Source organism: Piliocolobus tephrosceles, chromosome 6 (genome assembly GCF_002776525.5).
Source record: "Piliocolobus tephrosceles isolate RC106 chromosome 6, ASM277652v3, whole genome shotgun sequence".
NCBI lineage: Eukaryota > Metazoa > Chordata > Mammalia > Primates > Cercopithecidae > Piliocolobus > Piliocolobus tephrosceles.
Genome location: NC_045439.1, coordinates 10,235,905 through 10,246,757, shown reverse-complemented (window position 1 = coordinate 10,246,757; position 10,853 = coordinate 10,235,905).

The following is a 10,853-nucleotide window of genomic DNA, read 5'->3' as shown; positions in this document are numbered from 1 at the left end:
GGGAGCAGTCGAGTAACTTATCTGGAAGGCAGGAGGGTTATAGGCAGAAAATAAAATGACAATATTGGCTAAAAGTGGCAGATTCATCACACGTCAGTGTGCTCCCTCTCCCAAAACTCCTTTAAGAATATTAGTAAAGGTGTTGCAATTTTTCAAAAGGTGTTGCTGTACAAGAATGCAGCACACAGCAGACCCTGCAGTAGCAGCTGAAAGTCAATAAACTGTTAGTTGACTGAAAGCAAGCCAGGGATCTAGCAGAGAGGAGATAGTGTCCACCTAAGGGCATGAGGAGAGGGTGCCGTCAACAAGTCACTTGACCACAGAATCTAGGAGCTCAGTGTTTTGAAACACTGAGTGTCACAAAAGGAGGGTGTTAGATATGAGACTCAAGAAAAAGGAGATTGGATAAAAATTTGTCTGCAAAATGGTTGGGTTCTCAGTCCCCTCCTTCTAGCCTCTGTTACGTTCCCTATGACCCAACGTTAAAGAGTAGACCAAGAGGTCTGACTCCAGCAATAGCTTCTTCTCCCTTCCCTGCTACCTCCAGCCCCTACACTAGCTTCACTCTCTGGGAAAATTAAATGGGAGAGATTAGAGGTCAGGCATGAGGCTGAACAGCTTAGGATTCCATGGAAATCTATGTGTGGAGCTCTGGCACCCCAGGCTCCTTCTGGGTCCAGTTCCCAGAAGGCCGATGCCAGGCATATGCTTGTCAGACGGGGACTATGGGGCTCTAGAGGGAACACCTGCAGAGCTGACATTGGAAGTCTCGATGAAAAGAGTCAAACTCTGTAAAATATTTGAAGAGATTTGTTCTGAGCCAAATATGAGCAACCATGGCCCATGACATAGCCCTCAGGAGATCCTGAGAACTTGTGCCCAAGGTGGTACAAGGAGTACAGCTTGGTTTTATACATTTTAGGGAGGCATGAGACTTCAATCAGATACATTTAAGAAATACATTGATTTGGTCCAGAAAAGTGGGACAACGCAAAGTGTGTGGGGGGAGGGGTGTTTCAGGCTATAGGTACATTTAAACATTTTCTGGTTGGCAATTGGTTGAGTTTCTCTTTATTTATTTTTTTGGCGTTCCTCCTTTTTTACTTTTTTGATTTTTATTTTTTGATTTTAGTTTAAGTTCTGGGATACATGTGCAGAAGGTGCAGGTTTGTTACATAGATATACATGTGCCATAGTGGTTTGCTGTACCTAGCAAGGCATCATCTAGGTTTTAAGCCCCATATGCATTAGGTATTTGTCCTAATGCTCTCCCTCCTCTTCCCCCCCTCTCTCCACAGACAGGCCCTGGTGTGTGTTGTTCCCTCTCCCTCTGCCCATGTATTCTCATTGTTCTACTCCCACTTATGAGTGAGAACATGTGGCATTTGGTTTTCTGTTCCTGTGTTAGTTTGCTGAGAATGATGACTTCCGGCTTCATCCATGTCCCTGCAAAGGACATGAACTCATTCCTTTTTAAGGCTGCCTACTATTCCATGGTGTATATGTGCCACATTTTCTTTATGCAGTCTATCATTGATGAGCATTTGGGTTGGTTCCATGTCTTTGCTATTGTAAATAGTGCTGCAGTAAACATACATGTGCATGTGTCTTTACAGTAGAATGATTTATAATCCTTTGGGTATATATCCAGTAATGGGATTGCTGGGTCAAATGGGATCAATAGAAAGGAAATGTTCAGGTTAAGATAAAAGACTGTGGAGACCGCCGGACGCGGTGGCTCAAGCCTGTAATCCCAGCACTTTGGGAGGCCGAGATGGGTGGATCACAAGGTCAGGAGATCGAGACCATCCTGGCTAACACGGTGAAACCCCGTCTCTACTAAAAATACAAAAAACTAGCCGGGCGAGATGGCGGGCGCCTGTAGTCCCAGCTACTCCGGAGGCTGAGGCATGAGAATGGTGTAAACTCGGGAGGCGGAGCTTGCAGTGAGCTGAGATCCGGCCACTGCACTCCAGCCTGGGCGACAGAGCCAGACTCCATCTCAAAAAAAAAAAAAAAAAAAGATTGTGGAGACCAAGGTTCTTTTGAAGTCTTATATTGGCTGCCCCTAGAGACAATAGATGACAAATGTTTCATACTCAGATCTTTAAAAGGTGTTAGACTCTTAGTTAATCTCTTTAGGATTGGGAGGGCCTGGAAGAAAAAGATCTGGCTATGTTAATAGAGATTCATTTCAGATGCAAATTTTCCCTCACAAAGGACAGCTTTGTAGAACCATTTCACGACAAGGCAACGAAAACTGTTTGGGGGTAAAATGTTTTGATTTTCCTCTGTATCTCATAATATTATGCCAGAGTCAGGTTGGAAAGTAAGTCACGATATACAGGGTTAAATAAAACCCATCTGATGAGAATTTATGGTTTATAAGGCATGACTCCCAAGACCCCTTAGATAGGAATTTGGGCAAGATTAAAAAATCAGAGCTTAGTCTTCAGAAAGGCTCCCACCCGCCTTCCTAGCTTGCTGCTGGATGTTTCCTCCTTGAAGCACTCTTGGCACTGAGGCCAGACCAGCTCTGCAGACCCTGGGGCCAGCTCACTATGCAGTGTAAGCAGGTGGCCAGCAGCACTGGCCATTTGAAGAAACCCACTAAAGCAAGCAAAGAGGAAAGAGACCAAGAATAAGCAGTGAAGACTCTCAAAAAATTTAAATTATTATTAAAACCTCCCAAGGATAAAATATTGTACCCATTACATAAGAACAGGGCACTTACAAAAATTAACAAAAATGAGCAGAGATCTCACATGTTAACAATATACTAAAGACTGGGAGGAAACGCTTTGCAAAGCATATACCTATCTGACAAAGGACTTGTATCTTTATGTGAAGAACTCTCAGAAATCAACAATATGAAAATAAACAACTCAATTAAAACGTGCGCAAAGGACTTGAACAGACACTTCACCAAAAAAGATAGATGGGTGGCAAATGAGCAGACGGAAGGACGTTTAGCATTACTAGTCACCAGGGTGCTGACAAGAAAAGTCAAACTCGGTAAAACATTTGAAGAGATTTATTCTAAGCCAGCTGTGAGGACCATGACCCATGACACAGCCCCAGGAGGGCCTGAGGACATGTGCCCAAGGTGGTCGGAGTACAGCTTGGTTTTATACATTTTAGGGAGGCATGAGACATCAATCAATACATGTAGGGTATGCATTGGTTCAGTTTAAAAGGTGGGACAACTCAAAGAGTGGAGGGCTTCCAGGTCATAGGTGGATTCGAAGATTTTCTGATTGGAAATTGCTTGAAAGAGTTATTTTCTAAAGACCTGGAATCAATAGAAAGGAATGTCTGCGTTAAGATAAGGAATTGTGAACACCAAGAAAGCTTCTATTGTAAAGTTGAAGCTTCCAGGTAACAAGCTTCAGAGCTCTTGTTAGACCTCAAAAGGAGCCAGGCACAGTCAATTGCTCTTGGATCAGAGAGAAGACCTGGGAAGGAAAGGACTCTGCAAAGTGCAGACTTTCCCCACAAGAGACAGCTTTGCAGGACCATTTCAAACTCTCAGAGAAATAAACTTCAGTTTCTCTCAGGGCTTGCTAGCAGCCATGTGATGCTATACTAGAGTCAGTGTGGAATTTGGTATTTTACTGCTACAAAGAGTCTGTTTTGTCACTCTTAAGATCTCTGTTTTAATGTGAATGCTGGTCAGTTGTAATTGAATTCCAAAGGGAGGAGAGTATAATGAGGCAAGTCCCATCATAGGCTGAACTCAATTTTCAGGTTAACTTTGGAATCCCCTTGAATGAAAGGGGGGCCCACCAGTCAGTTGGGGGTCTTAGAGTTTTATTTTTGGTTTACAAGAGAAATGCAAATTAAAACCGCAATGAGATACCACCACACACCTGTCAAGTAGCTAAAATTAACAAGGACGGTCTGGCCAGGTGCAATGGCTGGTGCCTGCCTGTAATCCCAGCATTTGGGAGGCCAAGTCAGGGAGATTATTTGAGGCTAGGAGTTCGAGACCAGCCTGGGCAACATAAGGACACTCTTCTATCTTTACAAAAAATTAAAAATAAATAAAAATTAGCCAGGTGTGGTGGCACAAGCCTGTGGTCTTAGCTACTTGGGAGACTGAGGTGGGAGGAAGGCTTGAGTCGAGAGGTTAAGGCTGTAGTGAACCATGATCACACCATTGCACTCCAGCCTGGGCAACAGAGCAAGACCCTGACTCAAAACTAAAAATAAAAAATAAAAAGGATGGCCTTACCAAGCGCTGATAAAACTTTGAACCATCTGGAACTCTCATAACTGCTGGTAGGAATATAAAATGGCACAGGCAGCTTAAAAACCTTTGGCAGTTTCTTTAAAACTTAAACATTCACTTACCATATGATCCAGCAATTCCACACCTAGGTATTTATCCAAGAGAAAAGGAAATGTACGTTCATACAAAGACTTGTACGTGAATGTTCAGGGCAGCCTTACTTTTAATAATCCCATAAACCAGAAACAACTTAGATGCCCATGAAAAGATGAACAGATAAACCGATATATTCATTTACTCAGCAATAAAAAGTAATGAGCAATTTGTACATTCAACTTGGATGAATTTTGAAATAGTTGTGTTGAGGAAAAAAGAGGGCATACTATTGTTACACATGTCCGTGTGAAGAGACCACAAAACAGGCTTTGTATGAGCAATAAAGCTTTTTAATCACCTGGGTACAGGCAGACAGTCTGAAAAAGGAGTCAGCCAAGGGAGATAGGGGAGGGGCGGTTTTATAGGATTTGGGTAGGTAGTGCAAAATTACAGTTAAAGGGGGTTTTCTCTTGAGGGCGGGGGCAGGAATCACAAGGTGCTCGTGGGGAGCTCCTGAGACTCATTGTCCAGGAGAAGGAACGTCACAAGATCAATTGATCACTTAGGGTGGGGCAGGAACAAATCACAATGGTAGAATGTCATCAGTTAAAGCAGGAACTGGCTATGTTCACTTCTTTTGTGGTTCTTCAGTTGCTTCAGGCCATCTGGATGTATACGTGCAGGTCACAAGGGTTATGATGTCTTAGCTTGGGCTTAGAGGCCTGACAACTATAAGGATTCCATTGTTATAAAACTCTGAATAGTAAAAATTAATCTATAGTGACAGAAAGTGAAGAGAAGGGGAGGTGGGGAGAGGTTGTGGGGGGATAGATTCCCAAGAAGCACCAGAGAGTGATGGATATGTCTGTTCTTTTGATTATGGTGATGGTTTCAAGAGTGTATATGGTGTATATGTACGTAGAAATGTATCAAAATGTGCCCTTTGAAGATGCATGGTTTAGCCTATGTCAATTATACATCAATAAAGCTGTTTCAAAATATGATGCCTGAAATTTAAATTTTCAAAAAAGTGTCAGAAGCAAATATTGAGGAAAGTTCCAGGAAAAAGAAGAAAAAAGAGGTGGAGGAGGGGAGGAAGAAAAGAAGGAAGAAGCAGAGTTGTTTAAAAATTCTGAGTTAAGGAGTCAATCCAGCTGGTTCAACATCTGAGAAATAGAAGTTCCAGAAAAAGGAAAAAGAAGGAAACTAAAGAGAAAAACTTGTCAAAGAAACAAGAAATGGAACTTTTTTGGAAAAAAGAGTCTTTGCAGATGTGATTGAGGAATCTGAGATGAGGAGATGATTCTGGATTATGAAGTGAGCCATAAAGGCCATCATGTGTGTCCTTAGAAGAGGGGACAGGAGAAGGTGGGGCACACACAGGAGAGAGCTGTGTAAGGGACACAGAGGGAGTGATGTGGCCACAAGCCAAGGAGCACTGAGGAACACTGGTGACCAACTGGGTGGAGATGGAAGAGGGAGCATGGCCCTGCCAACACCTTGATTTCAGACTTCCGACCTCCAGAACTGTGAGAGCACATTGGTGGTGTTTTAAGTCACCAGGGTTGTGATCATTTGTTACAGCAGACCTAGGAAACCAATACAGAATCCTAATCACAGCACAGCATTTGGCTCCCCAGGGACAACACAGCCATGTTACATTCCATGTTACATAGTCGTAATAACATAATAGCATAAACACTGAGAACTGATATCGCCAACTTTTTAGTATAATCGTATTGGGGGAATGGGAGAGAGAAAAGAAGAACATATATATGCATTAAGAGGAGTAAGTCCTTCCCCATAGGGGAAGTGGATGGAGGGTCTGAGGGTGATGAATGGTTGAGGAGCAGCAGTTGTTTCTGTAGAAGAAGGAGAAAGAGTTGCAGGAGATGTCCATGGACGCAGGGCTGGAGAGGGAGGACTCCGGCATGGGGTCCCTATGAAGAGTGGAGCAGGAGATGCTTCTGTTTACATTTTAAACCTGTGATCCTCATTCAACTTTTCACTATATGAAGGTATGTATGATTTTGAGAAAAACATAATTAATTTAAGTAAAGGAACTAGGCAGTCTGAATCCAACATCTTGTGATGGGTCTAGATCCAGGGGTGACAAATCCAAGGGTGTGTCGTAGGCCGAATGGCTGGAGTGAGATGGTGGGCAGGTCACAGGAGATGAAGGGTGCAAAGCACCGTCCTTGGTGATGTCAACGTTTTGCCCAGCAGAAAGAGCAGCAGGGACATCAGAAGGGCTCTTATTGTCCTCATGGGGTCCAAAGGGCACAACAGAAAGGCAGCGAGGAAAGGGAGGGTGGCTCTAGGCTCAGAGCCTGGCAGGGCTGCCACTTTGAGCAGTGACCACACCGTGGGGATGGGGCCTGCTGGATGGAACTGAGTCACAGGACCTCACTGGATGAAGCCTGTGAGGAGGGGCTCAGACAGGGGGGAGGGGGAGGAAGTGGTCCTCTTGCCCAAGGCCCCATGGCACTGGTATGGGTGAGCAGCTCTGGGGCAGGCACTGCAGCAAGCAGTGGCCAGTGTGTGAGCAGAAGTTTGCTCATCTGACACCTGGGGCTGGGCACAGCCCCTCCTGGGGCAGCTCTGGGTAGCCTGTGGAGAGACTGATGCAAGACGGGCAAGTACAGAGAATGAAAGATTCCTTCCAGCTGAGGGACTCCTGGAGGAGGGGACATTGGCACTGAGATGTTCTAGGAGGCGGCACTTGTAACATGGAAAGATGGGGCAATACACAGAGTGGATCTTGCTAAGTGCCAGGGGCTGTGCAGGCAAAGGCTCAGAGACAGAGAATGCCAGGGATGTGTGGCCCCAAGTATGGGAGATCTGGAGTGGGGTCGTTGTGAGTGTGTTGGTTCTTGTGGGTCTTTCCTGCCTCTCTGAACACCCTTTCTGGGTGTGGGAGATTCTCCACCTGATGAGGGTAGCAAATGCTCTCCCACCCTTTTCTGCACCCGGGGTGCAGGCGGTAACCAGGATTCCCTCATAGGATGCTCCCACATGGACCTTTGAACCAGGAGCCAGTGATGGGGAGAGGTGAGTGCACTAGGAACCCATATAAGGAGGGTGGCAGCAGCTGCAACCAGCTCCCAGATGCATCGGGGCAGCATGGGACTGTCCAGTATGGCCTGGGCTCATCAGCAGTGGCAACTCCAGGTCTGTGCCCACAGAGGCAGCGGCAGTGTCTACGCAGGAGCAGCTCTGAGGTGACTTTTGGGCACCATCGTTCCTGGCTGCTTGCTCCCTAGAGTTCCCCCAACCCCCACCAGCCAGAGAACTGCTGAGTCCTTCTGGGGTGGAGATGCACAGACCTCCTGGGTTTCTATTGTTTGTCTCAAAGCACTCCATATGCAGGGGAAGAAGGCATTTGTGATTCAATCAATAATTATTCATGACACGCTTCCCTTTGCCAGGCACCGTGCCAACCTCCATAACGATGTAATTCGCTTTTGCTTCCATTAGATTGCTAAAAATGTCCCCAAATAAACCCTGGAATCAAAAAAGGGACCTTCAGGAAAGGAAAAGGTCACCTTCTCACTTTTTGAATCATCTGGTCTGGGAAGAGAGCCTAGCTCGGTGCCCGGAAGGGCGGCCAGCCTAACAGCCTCCACCCACACGGGCTCTGCTGCAGGAGGTCCCTGGCTATTCCTGGCAACAGGGGACTCTGGATCCTGCTCCCACCTCTACCCCTTGGGGTTTGTGCCAGGGCCATGTTTAGGAAGGTGGTGTCTATTTATGGGGCAGGAGCGACAGGATGTGTTGCTCAGGGCCACCCTGATGTCTCGGGGCTGGCTCCTCCCTCCATCCAGCACCCCTCCCCCAGGACTGCCCACTCTCATGACTCTCCAGGAGACCAGAGGACCCTTTGCTACCTCCGAAGTGTAGCGAGTAGGGGGTTGGGGGTGTTCATCTTGACAAGGAGAAAGCAGGACCAGCTTCCCAGCTCAGGGAGTCCTAGGCTGGCACATGGCGAAGAGATGGCCTCCATGGCCATTTGAAGGACAGGTGAGTGAGAATTCTGGGGGATCCACGAAATGGAGCAGGAAGGGTGTAGACTGGGGAGTCAGACAGAAACTGGGTTCACAGCTAGCTGCAGCCTCTCTTTCTCTGGCCAAGGGGTGTTTATGGAGCACCTGGCGTGTGCCTCCCTGCTGATCAGTGGACGGCACAGACACAGCCATTGCCCTCTGCACGTTCATGGTGACCTGGGAGAACAGCAAACCAACAAGCTCATCACTCCACAGAGGAGGAGTGCTGCACGCAGAATGACAGGGAGGGCAGAGGGCGCCGTCTTCGTCAGGATGGCAGGGTAGGCCCCTGAGGAAGAGCCACTGAGCCTGTGCCTTGGGGAGGAGAGGTGCTAGCCATGGGGGGGCAAGGGGAGAGATTTCTGAACACAACCAGTGTGCCAGTGGCTCACAGCAGCACGGGGCAGGTGAGGAGGCCTGCAGAGGGTGGTGATGGGGGCTGGGGGTTGCTGAGAGATGGTTGGAGGTGTGGGTCACTGGTGAGAGATGGTCGGAGGTGTGGGGTCCTGGGGCTCAGACCTGGCAAGGCAAGAGTGTGTTTGGGTTTTATCGTGGGTGCAGTGGAAACCAGAGGATGGCGTACCTTCTTAAAAATTCCTCTGGACAGTGGTTGCCAGGGGTAGGGACTGGGAGGACTTTGACCACAAATGGGACACACAAGGCCATGAGGGTGACGCACTGCTCCAGGGGGCTGGAACCATGGTTCTGCACCTGTCAAAACCCACGGAACTAAACACCACAAAAAGTGTGCTGTACTGTTGTGCAACATTTTCTAATTTCTTTAATTAAAAAAAGACCCTTCCAGCAGCTGTATGAAGGTGTGGCTGAAATGTGGGAGGCGAAGGAGGGGAAGTGAGAAACCGGCCAGAGTCCCAGAGAAGACACCTGGTCAGAGTGTGTGGGTGAGGTGGATGGTGGCTGTGGGCACGGGGCTATGAGCTCAGGTCCTCTGGGAGCCTCTGAGGAGCCTCAGTTTCCTCATCAGGGACACTGTGCAGCAATTTCCACTTGGGAGCTGTCCATGTGATCTGGGGATGGTGCCTATAACCTGCCTGGCAGGGCCTGGCTGGAGCGGGTGCTCAGCCCTTAGGAGCTGGATGATTGACCTTTGCCAGAGGGTGGCTGTGGCTGGCTGCGGGGTGCCTGGAGGTGAGCCATCCGCCCAGGGAGCAGGAAGGGGGCCACCTTCAGAAAACAGACTTGAAGGGGAACTGAAGGGGAACTGTTCAACAGTGAAGGACACCTGGCTGGAGGCCCCTGGCCTACAGATCAAGTGACGTCACCCCAAGCCAAGCAATGTGACCCAGAATGTTGTGTACTTAGAGCGTTTCTCTCTCCCAGGGAGGTCTGAGCATTTCTGTGGGGGCCGAATCAGAATCTGGCTAAAGTACCAGCCTTGGGAGGGGGGAAGGTGCAGGGCAAGCAACTCCCAGGGGAAGGTGCAGGCTCAGGACTGGAGCTCCAGGCTCCAGACCAGGGTACGGGGGTCAGAAGGACTGGATTCCTGCACCAGCATGGCCACACATTACCTGAGCAACCCTGGGAGGGTCACTTGCCTCTGCCTCTTTATAAGGTCAGATGAGTAGAACATGGGAACACTCCTTGGTGCACGATGAAATACGCTTCCAACACAGGGACGGACAGGATGCTGGGGCTCACAGTGACAAAGAGTTGGCACCTCGAGTGGGTAGAAACTCCCGTGCCTTTGGGTCAGTGTCCTTCCAGAGTCAGTGAGCTGTGTTTGAACCTGAGAGTGGAGATCAAAAGACAAAAGGGATATTGCTGGTAGGAATGTGCAGCAGCCACTGGGTGAACAGTCTGGCCACTCCTCAAAAAGTTAAGCATAGAGCTAACCACGTGACCCAGCAATTCTCTGGGTCTTCCCAAAAGAATGGAAAACAGACTCAGGCAAATGCTTGTATGTGATTATCCCTAGCAGCATCATCCACATAGTCAAGAGATGGGAATAGCCTGAATGTCCATCAGCTAGTGAATCGATAAACAAAACATGGTGTATTTACACAGCCTTAGAGAGGAATAAAGTACTGACACAAGGTGCAATATGAATTGTGTTAGTCTGTTTGCATATAAATACCTGGCCAGGCACGGTGGCTCATGCCTGTAATCCTAGGACTTTGGGAGGCCGAGGCCGGTGGATTGCCTGAGCTCAGGAGTTCAAGACCAGCCTAGCCAACACAAGGAAACCCCATCTCTGCTAAAATACAAAAAAATTAGCTAAGTGAGGTGGCATGCACCTCTAGTCCCAGCTACTCAGGAGGCTGAGGCAGGAGAATTGCTTATATCTGGGAGGCAGAGATTGCAGTGAGCTGAGGTCACACCACTGCAATCCAAACTGGGAGACAGAGCAGGATTCTGTCTCAGAAAGAGAGAGAGAGAGAGAGAGAAAGAAATGAAAGAAAGAAAGAAAAAGAAAGAAAGAAAGAAAGAAAGAAAGAAAGAAAGAAAGAAAGAAAGAAAGAAAG